The sequence below is a fragment of the Ambystoma mexicanum genome, chromosome 11, assembly GCF_040938575.1.
Source record: "Ambystoma mexicanum isolate Mex_15411 chromosome 11, UKY_AmexF1_1, whole genome shotgun sequence".
Classification (NCBI taxonomy): Eukaryota; Metazoa; Chordata; class Amphibia; order Caudata; family Ambystomatidae; genus Ambystoma; species Ambystoma mexicanum.
The window spans coordinates 843,438,983-843,455,603 of record NC_090934.1 but is presented as its reverse complement, the minus strand read 5'-3'; positions in this window follow the sequence as shown (position 1 = coordinate 843,455,603).

The window sequence follows — 16,621 nt, the reverse complement described above, 5'->3', positions numbered from 1 at the left end:
AAATAAATAAATAAATTGTAATTTGCAATATTTGGAATGGAGTTGAGCAATGCGCGCCTTAAATTGGAAAGTGTGTTACAGCAGTGTGGTCGGGGGAAGTTGCAAGGAATGGGGCAGCAGGGGTAGGAATCGCGGGGCAAGGGGACAGGAAGGACAGTTTTTCGGAACAGAGGGGGCGAGACGAAGGGTAACAGAGAAGCCCGTGAATGGGCGCCGCGCAGCGCATGTCCTTTGAAATGGTGTCAATTTACAAAGGCCAGGAGAAGGGCAACTACCTATGAGGAGGTAGTGGGTCGCAGGGGCGCGAGCTCGAAGAATTAAAGATGCGGCACACACGTGTATGTAGAGGTTGACAGGGAATTAGGCCGTATAATCGGGCAGCTTCAAGTAAAAATGAATGGGCGAAACGTTAAGGATGCCTGGGCTGCCAGTGGACGTGACCAAAGTAAATTTAACATGTGAAATCTTGTTGTTACCATAGTACAGGCCTAAACGTGCCAGTCTTTTATGTTGTAAGGTTTTTCCATGCGGAGATGCTGGCTCACAGGCACTTGGGTACTCTGTTGGGGCAATGCGACAGTCACAGTTGGGATGTGGGTAGTGGGAAATGATATGGTGACATTTTCAAGTCGAGTTGTGGGGCATGTAGTTTTTGTTATGCTGAAATATGCCGTATCGGGCGATGCCATAACGAATTCGCTGCAAAAGGCATGCGTAACCCTGCTAATTTCATTAATAAGGAGCCTCGCAATGGGATGTATGGTAATCGAGCACCATGCGTAATAGGAAAGAAAGAGGTTGGCTTGGAGGGGTTTGGCTAGTATTTCGAAGGTCCGTAGGTGTGCGAGGTAGGGTTGAGAACGGTGAGAAGGGATAGGGCCTGCTTGAGACAGCAACCCGCTCGAGTAGTAGTGTTGGTTATGCTTGCCTTGGGAGCATTTTGACATTAACGCACCTGTTTGTGTAGTCGCTTTTAACAGTGCGATAGGGGGTGCATTCAGGGGGAGGGAAGAAGGGGACGTTACTGGTAAGTGAATAACAGCCGGAAGAGGGCAACGGAGGGGTGTCGTTAAGGGTTCTGTGTACAATGGGTGGCCCAGTGGGGGCATAAGAATGGGTATTGTGGTATAAATACAGGCGGGTATGGCAGAGCTGTGAAGTGAATGTATTTTGAATAGCCTTGTGTGACAACCCCCCTAGTCATTTGAAATGGTCATTGTGGCGTTGGCCCTTTAAAGGTACGCACGCGACGGGGTGACGTTCACTCTGTCGCGTGCGCTGTTAAATAAACAGGGCGTTCCCGGTGACATCACATTCACCGGGGAGCCCACACTGGTAACAACGCTGTCTCCGTGTCTCTGTGTCACGGGGGGTGGGGGGCTCACGGACGGCGGCATCCGGAGACCGCCAACAGTGGCGACGAGTGCCGGGATCACTCCCTGGAACAGGCGGAGCAATCAGCTGGGAGCGTGGATGATCCGATGTGAGCGCTCCAGCGATTTCTGACCGCGGAGAAGGGAGAGATACACGCGGCCGGCGGCCATTTTGATGAATAGGCCTCGGAGACTCACGGCTTCATAACGGAGCGCCGGTGAGCCATCCGGACATAATTTTTGGATACTTCAGCGGCGGATAGTCGCTGGAGACAACACGTGTCAATTTCGGAATGATTCATCGACATTTACACTGGGCAAGACTCTAGGGTAAGCCTGCTGAAGGAGCCTTTCCCCCTGCTCAATTTTTGGACACCTCAGTGTCTGCATGCTGGCTGGAGCAATACATCTGCGAGGAGTGCGCCTGGTGAGAGGCAGAAGTCAAACCATCTATAGAGGCTGACTGCTGGTGGTGAGTTGCGGCCCCATCACTTAGATCTTCTGGGGTGCCTGTGCGCTTTCCACCATGAGTCAAGCTGCTGCTGCTGCTGCTGCGCCTCCGCCTGCTCCCCTGTTGAAACCACCTGGGTCCCTACAGCCAATGCCTGAGTTTGATACCTCGGGTTCTCCATCAAGCCTGGGACAGAGGTGGAAGATGTGGATGGATAGGCTGGAGATGTACTTCAGGGCCACTATGAAGACAAGCGACGACAGCAAGCTGGCCACTCTTCTGTACTCTGCTGGCCCAGCAGTGCACGAGATATTTCTGTCCCTTCAACCGGCGGATGGGTCGTTTGCGGCGGCAAAGGATGCACTCCATAATCATTTTCTGCCAATGGCCAATGCAGATTATGAACGTTTTCTCATGGGAACGGCCCGACAGAAGGATGACGAGACTCTGGATGTGTTCTATGGACGGCTGCGGAGACTGGCGGCGCCATGTGCGTGGAATGACCCTGAAGTTATGATTCGCAACCAACTCATTCAGGGGTGTGTCTCTGGGAAACTGAGGCGCCAGATTTTGCGCGAGCCTGGCATCACCCTTCCTCGCATCTTAGAACTGGGAAGGTGCCACGAAGTGTCGGAGTTGCGGGCGACCAGAATGGAAGCTGGTGCCCGCCCAGGCAAGGTGGAGGAAATCTGCGCGGTCGGAAGAGGCCGTGGAGCGAGGCGCCCCATGAACATTCAGAGCCCGCGCCCGCCTGGGACGACTTCCTTGTGCCCAAAGTGTGGGTACAATCTCCCACACCCAGCTGAGTGCCCCGCGACTGGGGTTAAGTGCGGCAGGTGCGGAGGCGCGGACCATTTTGCCAGAATGTGCAGATCTGCAGCTCCCAAGGTAGTGCCAAGAGGACCTGTCCGAGCCGGTTTCTATCGACCCCAAAGGGCGTCCAACGTCGCTCAGGTGGACCAGGGTGACGAAGAGGCCCCTCAGGAAGGGGAGGAGGAAGAAGAGGATGAGGAAAACGTCTTCTTCGTGTCCAGTGTGAGCATGCTGAAATCCCGCTCTAAGAGACAGCCCAGGTGCAACGTGTTTGTCAATGGAGACCCGGTACCGATGCTAGTGGACACCGGTGCATCCGTGAATGTGATGGCCAGACAGCACTATAATACCATGCAGGCCCGGCCCACGCTGACCGCACCGAGAGCACGCATATTCGCTTTCGGCGGCGATCAGCCCCTTCCTCTGGATGGCGTGTTCGTGGCTGATGTCCAATATGGTGACTCACACATCCGGGCCAGATTCTATGTCACACCGGTGAGCGACAACACCCTGCTTTGCTGTGCTGCGGCTGAGGCGCTGGGCATCGTCACATTCGCATACTCAGTGTACTTAGACGACATTCAGGTGCTCTTGGCCAAACACAGCTCGATGTTTGAAGGCATTGGACAGTTGGTGGGTGAGCCAGTCCGGCTCCACATCGATGAGTCGATCCAACCAGTGGCGCTGAAGCACCGGCGAGTTCCTTTTCATCTCAGGGATCTGGTAGATCGAGAACTGGACAATCTGGTGGGGCTGGACATCATTGAAAAGGTTGAGGGCCCCACCCCGTGGGTGTCGCCCATTGTCATTGCGCGCAAGCCGAAACAGCCGGACGCGGTGAGGATCTGCGTGGACATGCGACTCCCCAACAAGGCCATAAAGAGGGAGCGACATTTGACCCCTACCATCGATGACATCATAGCCGAACTGCAAGGGGCGAGGTTCTTTTCCAAACTGGACCTGAGAGCAGGCTATCATCAGGTGGTCCTGCACCCCGGGTCCCGCTACATCACAACCTTTACCACTCATCGAGGTCTTTACCGATACAAGAGGTTGAGTTTTGGGGTGTCTTCTGCGGCGGAGGTTTTCCAAAACATCATAAGAGGGGCACTAGCGGACCTGGATGGAGTCCTCAATATTAGCGACGACATCTTGGTGTATGCCAGGTCTGAGACGGAGCATCTGGCACGCCTGGCCAAGACCTTTGAGCGCCTGTGTTCGCTGGGACTCGCCCTGCACAAGGACAAGTGTGAATTTCTAAAAACAACGATCGAATTCTTTGGGTTCGTGTTTAAGGCGGATGGGGTGTCGCCGGACCCCCGCAAAGTGAGGGACATAAAGGAGGCACGTCCGCCTGAGAATGTTGCAGAGGTGAGGAGCTTCTTGGGCATGGTCACTTACTGTGGCCGTTTCATCAGGAACCTGGCGTCCCGCTCAGAGCCGTTGAGATCGCTCACAAAGAAGGACACCACCTGGCACTGGGGCCCCCTTGAGCAGGCGGCATTCGACGACATCAGAGGCGCCTTGGCGGCGGACGACACCATGGCGTTCTTCGATCCGAGTCTGCGGACAGAGATCGTGGTGGACGCCATCCCATATGGACTGGGGGCAGTGCTTACACAAGTGGGGAATGACCAAGAAGTCCGACCCATAGCATACGCCAGTAAGGCGCTCTCCGACACCGAGCAAAGGTACTCCCAGATCGAGAGGGAAGCCCTGGCGGTGCTGTGGGGTTGCAGACATTTTCGCCTCTACATTCTGGGGCGCCCCATGACTGTGGTCACGGACCACAAGCCGTTGCTGCCGATCATGGCGGGCTCATCATCCCGTCCACCAGTGAGAATAGAGCGCTGGATGCTCGCTCTGCTCGAGTATGGAGTGTCGCTAACATATCGTCCAGGGGCTAACAACGCGGCAGATTACCTATTTCGTCACCCAAGAAGGGACTCGCAGGAGTCTGCATCAGCGGAAGAGGCCGATGAACATGTCCGTCTGGTAGTGGAGACGGCCACCCCAAACTCCATGCAGGTGGAAGAACTCGAGGTTGCGTCCAAAGGCGACGAATGTTTCGCCATCCTGAAGGAAGCCATGCAGAAGGGTACCTGAAAGACGGTACTGGAGGCCGTGGAATGCAGGACATGTGAAGCCAGAGTGGCCCTTGAGCAGTTATGGAGAGTGAGAGAAGAACTGACATTCTCAGAGTCGGGGCTGCTACTGAGGGGTGAGAGGATCGTGGTGCCCCAGGCCAAAGTGTCACAGGTCATCGCGTTGGCGCACCAGGGTCACCAAGGGGCGCCCAAAACCAAAGCTCGCCTCCGCCAGAAGGTGTGGTTCCCGGAACTCGAGCGGAAGGTGGAAACATTTGTGGCGTCGTGCGTGTGGTGCCAGGCTGCGGCACCGGCCCAGCGGGAACCATCTATTGAAGCGATGCCCAGAGGGACCCGGCCATGGGAAGTGGTGCACGCAGACTCCGGGTCCACGTCGAGAGGCACTCACTTCCTAGTTGTGGTGGACGAGTGGTCTCGATACCCGGAGGTCGAGTTCATAGAGTCTGTCGCATTTGAGAACGTGGTGGTGGCGCTGGAGAAGATTTTCGCCACCCATGGCCTGCCCTCTGTGCTATGCTCCGACAACGGGGCACCGTTCCAAGGCGAGAGTTTTGCCGAACTCATGAAGGAGTATGGCATTCAACACCGGCGGGTAACCCCACTGTGGCCCCGGGCTAACGGGGAGGCAGAGCGCATGATGCGCACCCTCAACAAAGTGTTTCGGATTGCCCATGGAAAGGGCGAGTGTTTGCAGAGGGCCCTGTACGTCTTCCTGCGGGGCTATCGGACCACACCTCACTCATCAACGGGTGTGGCCCCGGCGGAGGCTCTCTTTCAGAGATGTCCGAGAGACGTGATACCGGAGGTTGGGGACAGGGACCCTGCCGTCATTGACAATGAACAGGTCGAGGAGGACAGACGAGTCAGGACGCAGATGGAAAACATCCGGAGGGGCCTAAGGCCCCCACACATCGCGCTGGGAGACGAGGTGTTGGTGAGGAATCGTCACCCACATGGAAAGCTGTCCCTCACGTATGAACCCGCTCCTTTAGATGTTGTGGCGGTCAAGGGTTCTATGGTAACAGCTTCTGATGGGACGTCGTCTGTAACAAGGAATGCTTCATTCTTCAGGAGAATCGGCGACCAGAGAGTGGACAGCCCCGACAACCGAGAGGGTGAGGGTGCCTTGGATGAAGGTGGGGGTGACAGCCCTGCCGCGGACTCTCCGGCTCGAGGCAGACCCGGCCAAGAGACACCGGCCAGGGACGGTGGCAGGAGGTACCCCCTGAGAACAGGGCGTGGGAAACCTGCCCGTCTTACAGACTATGTGACGGACTGAGCTCAGGAGGCTGACCGGGGGGCTAATGGTCAGGCCGTGACAGGTACCCGCGGGGGATCCAGGGTGGCTGTGAATAAATGGGGGTTTTGGAATTGACCGAGTTGTGTGCTTTATAAACGTGTGATAGTTAGTCCCTCCTGTTTCCAATTTGTTGTTATGGAAAAGGAGGAGTGTGGCGTTGGCCCTTTAAGGGTACGCACGCGACGGGGTGACGTTCACTCCGTCGCGTGCGCTGTTAAATAAACAGGGCGTTCCCGGTGACATCACATTCACCGGGGAGCCCACACTGGTAACAACGCTGTCTCCGTGTCTCTGTGTCACGGGGGGTGGGGGGCTCACGGACGGCGGCATCCGGAGGCCGCCAACAGTCATCAGAACGTGAATTAGTATTGAACGTTTTAAATGCGGGTTGGGTATTTTGCATAGTGATTTGACAAATTTCGGTTTCCAGCAAAGCCAAAATAACAGGGTAAGTCAGGGACAGGGCAGTGGGGCGGTGATAAAAAAAGAAAAAAAGGGGTTGGGGGAGTAGATAAACAGGGCAGCGGACCGTTGGGCGCTCTGCAGAGAGGCCAAGCAGTGTAGGCCTCGCGGGTAATGGCGGCGGGCCATGAAGGAAGGAGAAGTGGGAACAGGGCGGTGCATTGGAGCAGCTCCAGAGCCCTATTTGGGTTAACGGTAATAACTTCACAGCAGTACGGTCTTAAATTGAATTGTTTACACGGCAAGTGCGTTTGGATGCACCCATGACACTGTTTTTTTCCTTCAAAAACACATTGGCACCATACCACCCAACACGTGGCCTCAACAACTAATAGATGTGAAAATGTCTAAACCACGCCAACACTATAGGCACTGTCCAAAAACAGGAATCACCATACTACAAGCAGAATGTCTACTGGTTACTGTTTGGAAATCTCAAACCAAAACGTTAAATCACTTGCATTCCAAAATTGTACAATATGTCACTTAGACAATTCACCTTGCTGTTCACTTAGACAATATTTCTTGCTGAAAATATTTATATATTTCCTGTCGGGTATCGTCTTTCCCAACCCTGTGAAAGAAAACATTAAAAAGTACCTCGTGCCTCCTCATGGCAACGGCAGTAATAGTGTGATGAACAAAGGAAATAAACATGTCCACGTTGACTGCCTTATCCAAAGATCCATCTGAAATTTCCCTTTTCCTTCAATGAAAGCACTGATCCGAATATTCCTTTAACACCTTGGTGGTCCAGCACTCACCGTTTGACGTTTTGCAATTGTTGCAGTACCATCTCCTACCAGATTGTTGTAATTCGTCTTTGAAATACTATCTAAGATCTGGAAATACTACACATTGGAAGCACGTTGGAAGGTGCTTTTTTTTAAACTTCCAAAAGCTCTTTGTGATGTGGTGCCTTCCGCTGCAGGGTCCCGGAACTCCGGCATGAACACTCCACACAAGCCACCATCGCCGATACCCCAGGGATTGTCCTGACGTCATCATTTAGATTGAGGGAGCAGCCACGGACGGTGATCTCCGCTCGAACATTCACCCAGAGCCTGACTGCCTGTCATATCTGGACCACTTACACTGTCAGCCTACGCAATGCCGCCTGGATAAAATTCCACAACGGTAATTGTTTAATGAAAATGCCTGTCACTTTGATGTGGTTCCGATGGCCTTTTTACACTACAATTTTGAAGCCTGGCCTCTTTTATATCATGGATCCCCAGTACGTGCACGCTGTTACTGGCTGTTGCAGTGTCGATGCTAAATACCAGTGATAGTGACAGCCGCACAGCGCAGCCCCTCCAAGTACATCTGAGCCTGCTTTCATTAATGCTGGCACGGGGCGCGTTTACCTTGGGGCCGGGTGGGGGTAGCCGTGGATGCCTCTGGGTCTCTGCTTCTTCCTTGTGGTAACGTCCTTGCCACTTTTGTTTCCTGGTCCAAATCTTTTGTTGTACTCCTGGTTCCTTTTTAGTTCCTGCTTCTTCCAGTTTCAATAATCCTCGTAGCCAGTGTTGTGATGGGGGTTAGAGGGTTGAAATAAGCACTCGGGATACTTGGTAAAGTTGTATGGTTTTAGTAGGTTCGTATCAATAGATAAGTACAATTAGGTTACAATACAGGACAAGTTCATGGTAACAGAAACATCCACCAGTCCCCCTGTTTCAAGCTCAGTTTCCAACTGCTCAATCAGAACTTAGGCACTCACACAATAACATTCTAGTTGATAGAGCCTGTCTAAGGAGTGTATCACTAAGGGAACGTTTGTTTGTCAGAAGCCTACCTTCACTTGCACACTTGCTAGCACTGCGAGCCACAGAGGGCTCTTGCTAGAAATCGCTCGTATTCACCTTCAGGAGGAGGCGGAGCCCGACAGCGCCCACGTGATGGATCACGTGACCTTGGGACTGCTTTTATCTGTGCTGCAAGCACCCTTGTGGCGTTAAGCCCGGTGGAGACAAGCCTGCTGGCTGTTGTGCGGCTGTTGGGAGCTGGTGGCCGCTCCCTCTGCCAGGAAATAGTGCTGAGTTAGTTATTCTGCAGAAAGAGCTGAACTATAAATAAGGTATTTGAGTCCCTGCCTTTCGTAATACCTATTTGAAAAACTGCTCTGTGCGCACACTCGAACTAAGGGCTGTTGCATGGGAAATTTGTGAACTCCTAAATCTCGTGTAGGGAATATTGAGCGAGCTGGGCTTACAAAGAAATTCATAAACTGTTTGCATTGTTTTGCTTTTGTTGTTTTATTGTCGTGATTAGAAGTGTGTTGTATTGTTATTGCTTATCTTTTTCCACTCTTCCTAGGTTAGTCCACGTGGTCTGTCTGTTGTACAAATATATACTTATGGCGTATTTATTAACAACGGGTATGCCCTCAAATTTACAACAAAAGGGGCTGACCATACCTTTTGCACGACTTTCATGCCCCTCTCGTAAAATTATTCATCTTCCTCCTGCTAATATGTTGGCTAATACAAAAAGCACAAAAGTACTAACAGTGCCTGCGACTAATATTGAAGTTCCTGTAGTTGCACGGACCTCGCCCCCTCATGACTCAGTAGCGCAGGAACTACCAATGTTTGACGCCAAAGCAGCTGCCCTACCCGTATCCGATAATACCATGCTCCATACAGCCTTACCGCATTCTTTCATTAAAAGGAAAAGTACCCGACATTTGGCGAGGCCATTAACCTCGTCCCCTCGCTCTGACCTTGATCTCTCAATATACGCCAGCCATTCGGGGTCCCAAAATTCTGTGCTTCCTGATCCCCATGGTGTAATTGTTCTTACCTCAGTTACTTCGGATACAGAGTCCTCACCAAATTCTCCATCTATTTCTTTTGTCTATCCGACTCCCCGTAGAGCGCAGTCTCGACCTATGCAAAAGTGCCCTGTTCAGAGCCCAGTGAAAAATTGTGTCCCTTCAAACACTTCCACTTCCACCTCTCCCCACACAGTAGATAACTCTGATGAGCCGCTTACGGCTGTCCCCCCAGTATTAATGATGTCTTTACCTCAAAGTGTGTGCCCTGTACCACTGCCATCCGCATTGGATGTTGCACAAGTGGTGACCGGTACCCCTTCCTTAGTGCTTGATGTTACCTTAGCTGCTATGCAGCTAAACTTGCAAAGTCTGTTCAAATTATTTGCAGGATTAGATACAAAAGTTTCTGAACAATCGGCTAAAGTACATGAAATTTTGACATTGTTAGAAACCGTGTCTAGTAAGTTCCATTTGAATCCTCTTGGTAACTGGACAATAGACAACGCTTTTGACAATGATGTCTCGATCCTTACCATTGGCTCGCCAGCTTCTCCACCCTCCATCCTTGTATCTGCTTCACTGGTTCCAGCTTTTGCTGACATCATTACCTCAGTGGGTCAAATGGCGGTTCCTACCGATTCCTTTCCTAATGATCCTGTTCCCTTTAATAAATCATGGATTAATCCTTCACCATCCCCTCCTGCCCCTGAGCCCGCTCCTTCTGCAACTTCTGTGATCCTCATGACTCCCACTAAAGGAGGGAATAATATACCCTCCTCACAATTCTTGGAAATAGAAAAAGGGCTTCGAAGATGCCTCGCAAGGTAGTCAAAAGAAAGAATTCCAAACTTTTTACATTGAGAGTTCCGAGGAAAACTATGAAAACCTTTTTTCAAACCTTGAAACCAGTATCTGAGACATTGGTTGCTGAACAAGCCGCCCAGTGCCCAGTGCCTCTGTTGGAGCCTGTCCAGCCCATATCAACATCTGCTCCTCCCCTGCTTTCTACTGTTAGCTCCGAGATACATAGCCTACCGATTAAAACTCCAACTGCTCTCTCAGCTGCTGATTTAGTGGTATTACCAAAACAGAACCTGCTTGCCTTACCTTTGACACAGAACCTTTTGGAGACTCCTGTCAGGCCAGTTGCTTCCCTCATGCATCCAGCGGCAAGTACCACCATGGTGCCCATCTATCCTCCCTTAGATGCTTTGATTCGTGAACTGGACCGGGCATCTGAGTGCCAGCAACCGCTCCCTAATAAAGATTCAATAAATTCGCTCCCATGCGATAGTACCATGATCTCTGCCACCAAGTTGAGCTCCATACCTGTTTCCATTTTTCCAGTTAATCATATACGTGAGGCAGTGGATGCATATTTAGCATCCTGTACTCATTCTATTCTTTCCGATCCACCTCAACAGCCACGTGAAAGAAATTTGAACTTGAACCAATGGCTGCTTCCAAGCTCATTGCTAACGTCAATTGACATTCCACAGCCTTCTATGCCGGCTTGTAGTCTGCCTCAGTTTGTTCCAGTCCAATGCATAGTATCGTCAAACCATCATTTTAATGATGCACCTAAATTGGTCAACTCTCAGTCACGAAATGCTGCTCCGTTGGTAATAAATCCCCATCTTTTGGCATCTCGGAAATGTCACTCTTTGATTCTAAAATGTCGGGGAGGAAATTTTGGCACCTATGATCTTAATCGTCGTAGTGTGCTAAATATTTTCTCCGAAATAGTGGAGCTAGAAGATATTTGTTCAAGTGGCATCGAACAAATTGAATTTATTTCCGAGAGCACTTTTTCGGTGGTACGCCTGTGGATACCTTCGGGTATTGTCTTAAACACTATCTGGAAATCCAAAATACAATTGTTTAATATGGGCTTTTTATTGGCACAAGATCCTGCACGCATGAATGTGGGTCATAAGGCGAAACAAATGACTATCTTCCCTAATGAGAGTGATTCCTTGGCAAATAACATTGAAGGTGCCCAGTCTCATATGTCATAACCACCAGTAACTTTGCAAGAACGTCTTATTAGTGTTGCTAGTTGGAATACTAGAGGCCATGTATATTTACAAACTTCCATTGCTGCCTTTCCGACTGTCTTGGACATAATAGCACTACAAGAAACTTGGCTTTTGCAAACTCCTGCATGGAACAACTGTGAGACTGTTTTACTCCCAGCCATTGCTGGCCAAAAAGGTCGACCATCATCCGGCCTATTAGTGGGAGTAAATATGTCCAGGGGGTTTACTGTTCAGGCTTGGGCCTCGGTATCTACCTTTATCCAACTTGTAAAAATCACATGCCCAATGCACACTATTGCGCTGATTAATATTTATCGCAACCCCCTTGGGTTGACTAATGTTGCCTTTTACGCTGGTTTGACTAGACTCCTAGATTTGGTTCTCCTCACTCCTGACATCACGGATACCCTTATTGTGGGTGATCTTAATCTCGATTGCATCCATCCTAAGGGGAAAAGCACCATTGACAAGGTCAAGCAATGGTCGTCTTTTATGATGAATCGCAATTTCCACATGACCAATGGTGCAATTCAGGGTGACATTCCAGCACAGCCAACATGGCACAGAGGATCAGTCTACACAACCATAGATTATATGTATACCCATACTAATTTAACTGGACAGATAAGCTCCTTTCAAATAATACCTCAGGTGCATAGTGATCATCACTTATTAGTCATTATAATCAACTGGAATTATGTAGCTCCTGATAAGTCCTACTATGCGAATGAGTTGGTGGTTAATAATGCCAAAACGCGCTTTCGCTGGTCAGATAACAATCTATCAGCCTTAGCTCATTTGATTACTTCTAATAACAACGCTGTTTATCAAAACAGTACACTAATCTTCTAATTACATTTCAATATTCAGTGACCCCTGGTAATCAAACAGAGGCTCAGAAACATAAACATGCTTTCAATCCTCTTGTTAAGGATAGAAAGACTGAATATCATCGTGAAAAAAGGCTAATCAGTAAGCTAAATCAGTCCAATTGTATTCAGCAACTGAGAGCGGCTAAATGCAGATACCGTAATTGGATGCACCAACACAGAGCACGTATCCTGCAAGCGGATAGTGAACACATGCTCAGGTTGATAGCAAATATAAACACAGATGAAACCTCAGCAATTTTCAATCAATGTGTCCATAAAAGCCAGAGCGTTTTGCAGATTGCTAGCGTAACTGAGACTCAGTGGATTGAGCATTATACAAACTTGTATGCGGACCCGTCTTTTGTGCCCCTGGTTCAATTACCAGAGTGTTCAGAGAGTTGGTCTCTTGTTTGTGACCCGCTTATGCTTGAAGGCTATATCAAACAAATTAGCTCTTCCCGAGCCAAAGGCCCAGATGGCTTCAGCAATCATATGTTCAAATCGAATCCTTCAATGTGGGCCAAAATATTGAATACACTTTTTCAAAATATCATTACTTCTCGCAAAATTCCGAATTCTTGGAAAACTTCAATTATTGTACCAATCCACAAGAAGGGGGACTGCACACTTCCCTGCAACTATAGGCCTATTGCCCTTCTTGATGCTCCAGGCAAATTGTTTTCCAAACTGATCTTGCGGGACTTCAATAATTGGACAAAAGCTTCTCACACAAGAGACCCTTTCCAGACGGGTTTCCTAGCCGGTCTCGGCACAAATATCAATTTGCTCTGTCTCAACACTATTAAATCACAAGCACTAAACTCTAAAAAGGCACTTTATTTTGCCTTCGTGGACCTTCATACGGCTTTTGATGCCATCTCTCGCCCTATTCTTTTTGCGAAATTTTCCAGAGACAAATGTCCAACTACATTACAGCAAATTATTCAGTTGCTTCATGGTGAGACGTCTGTACGTATTAGGTTAAACTTAGAAGGCCTTCTATCTAGAGCTATTCCTACTGCTCGTGGCCTAAAACAAGGCTGTCTCCTGGCTTCTGCAATTTTTAATTATTTTATGTATGACGTTCGCCAGGTTTTTGAGGCAATATCATCGGACTCACCCAAGATAAATAACTGTAAAATTCAAACCCTTATGTACGCTGACGATTTGGTGTTAGTTTCGAAAACCCCATCTGGTCTTCAAAAACTTCTTGATGGTTTTAATGATTATATAGTGGCCAATGACCTACGGGTGAATACGGCTAAAACCCAAATTGTCATTTATAGACCACGTAATACGTCGAGATCTACCGCAAGTTGGTCTATTAACCACATAAATCTGGTTACAGTTCAAAATTACGTTTATCTAGGTATGGTCTTTGATGGTACTGCCTCAGTGAATGCCCATTTGGATGTTGTGAAGTGCAAACTTGATTCCGCCGTTTCACAGACAAAAATCATAATGCACCGTTATGGTGCTTTTACGATGAAACCGGCAGTTCTCTACTGGAAGCAAAAAGCAACCCCATGTATTTTATATGGGCTTGAGTCACAATCTCCATGGCTGCCAGGAGTTTTTGATCGGTTAGAAGGCAAATTTTGGAAAACAATTTTACAGCTGCCACAATGCATTCCGATAGTATGGGTGCGTTATGAATTAGGGCTCACCTCCCTGAATGCTCAATATCAGTGGAGAGCTTGTGCCCTCCTTCGGAAATGTTTGATGCCCCATCAAGAACATAATGTTCTACAATTTTTGTCGAATTACATTTTTTCATACCACACATCAGTTTGTTAAGCAGTGGTTACGTGCTATCTATCTCACCTTAGTAGAAGCAGATGCGTCGCTTAATATGCTTTTGACAAATCCAAACAAGGTAAAACAGTTATTCTATTGTAATGATTGTATCAAGACTCGCACCAAATGTCTTCAATATAAATCTGCTATGTCTGAAAAATTTAGACATAAGAGGTTGGGTTATATAGAACCATATCTTCCCAAGTTCCCTTGCAAGAAAATACAATCAGGTATTTTGAGAATGCGCATGAATTTATGGCATACCCGTGAACTTTTGGCCCAACGCAAATGTTCCAAGGAGGCTGTAACCTTTTGTAGGCTTTGTCGTGATATCAAGACCACAGAAACTTTGGAACACGTACTCTCGTTATGCCCAGCTCTAGTACAAGAACGCCTGAAATTTCTCTCATGGCATTGCGCTCATCTGGGGAATTTGGACTCAGTGGAAAGATGGCGCACATTATTGTGCACAACAAACGTTTCCCGCCAAATCGCAATTGTTAATTTCCTTTATGCAGTGAATTTGACCGGTTAAAGAATTGTTTTTTCCAGAGTGTAAAATCTCTTAACCTGTTAGATGTTTTTGAACATTTTTCCTTACTTCGCCTTTTAATGTTTGCCAAGTGTTCAAGTTTATCCTTCTGATTTCAATAATCATGATGAGTTTCTTGTATACTTTATCTCTTGATCAATTGAATGTAAAGTTGTATATTGAAAAGTTGATTTATTTCAACAATATCAATAAAAAAAAATATATAACATTCTAGGTAGAACAATCTGATGCTAACATTCCAGGTACATACCACACATAGATAGGCATTGGCTACAAACACAGGATGGGTAAAACATAACAGCCTTCTTTGTGTGGTTGCTCGCTTGCTTCCAAGGGCCTCCATTGTGTTGCAGTGGGGAGTTGTAGGGGGGTCGCGGTGCCTGTTACTTCAAAGGGTTCGAAATGGGCTCTGGTTGAGTGCAGCTAATGAGCAGGGGTGCTCCAGGCGATAGTAGCAAGTTTTCCGTGATATCGTCTCTCCTAAAAAAAAAAAGACAATATCTCATTGTGGCTGTATACCACTTATAGCAAGCCAATTAAAGCAGCGTCTGGGAAGTTTGAACTGTCTAGTGATGTGTCGTGTCAGGGTCGGCCTGGGACATTAAAATTGACTCAGAGACCGATTAAGAGTGGCCCACAGTTGCAAATGGCTATTCTGCCTTTCATGAGACTGCTTGAATAGTAATGAAGGGGGAATTTTGATAAGTGTGATGCATTTAATAAGTATCATAGCTAGTTACCGGTCGCCCAGCAGCGGGGGGGGGGGGGGGGGGGGAGGGCATACGGCAGATGGGCATCCAGGAGGTGGGGGGGAGCCCACAAGTAGGGGCAAGTGCTAGCTTACTCGCACCTATGGGTGGGCTCACACGTAGCTGCGAGTGATGGCTTGAGGTCATTCAGACAGAGGAAGACTGGCGCCAGGGCTTTCATTGGTTTGGCGACCAGGACCCACTTGATGCACGCTGGTGTTGCATAGGGACGGTTTAAACCTTCACTATAGGGGTGGGGAAAACGAATGCGGCGAATCAGGTGGAAAGGCCACAGTGTATACGGTGTGACAGAAAAACTCCAGTATTGACGTTTGATTCACAAGCCCACCAGTTCGAATTACACCAACAAATTACTCAGCTATATAAATATATAATGGTACAGTCGGAAATTAAATCACAGTGGATGCAATCTCACATAGTTTTGTCATAATTCCCACTGCGGTGGAGTAAAGCGATCGGCAGCGGTGCGACAAAGAGCACACCATGTCTGCCTCGTCGCTGGGAGTGCACCCCCGCCTTTCAGTGCCCAAAATATGTAACAACTGGACCGCAAACGCCGCTTGAAAAATGAAAACAATGTATGCGCCCGGAGTGTCTGCCACTCAGAGGCATAGGCAGGGTAGGGCCTGAGGGGCAAGGTCCACCCAAAATCTTTAAATGCCCACTCAGCAGTGCTGTGTGGGCATTAATAGATATTTATGTCAGTGCAGTGGGCCCAACTACATTAGCTTCAGGCCCCATTTGCTAGACAATCCTGGCTACGCCTCTGCCACTTCCAGGTTAACAAGGGCACATTTTCTTAGGCATTCTCTGAAGAAGAAAGGGTACACGGAGGAGTTTTTCCATGCACAGTTGCATGCAGTGCGGGGAAATCTAAAGGCAGACCTGCAAGCGCCTCGTGCATTGTGGCTCGCGGTGGCGTGCAAGCATTATGGGGACTGGGGCCTTTTGCATGGCTCAGGCAGCCGCTTATGTTTCTTGTCTCAAGGGGAATCGGGGTTGCCATAGTGTCGATGGCCAGGTATTGAGGGGTGGGGGGTGTACAGTTTCCTCAGGTTTGGAATGCAGTGGCCCAAGTGTTTCGTGAATTCAGCGTGCAATAGCAAATGTTGGTGCAACAGGCAGTCTCCCGGCTGCGTGTTAGGCAAATAGAGGTTGTTAAGAATTGACAAAGCCATGCCGCACGATGGCAGGCCTTGTTGTGCGGCATTGGTAACAGAGCTTTGTTGCGCGGCAGGGGTGAGGAAAGGAGCGCAATGCATGCTGTTACCTGCGTGGTTGCGCTATTGGCGTGTTGCACGTTA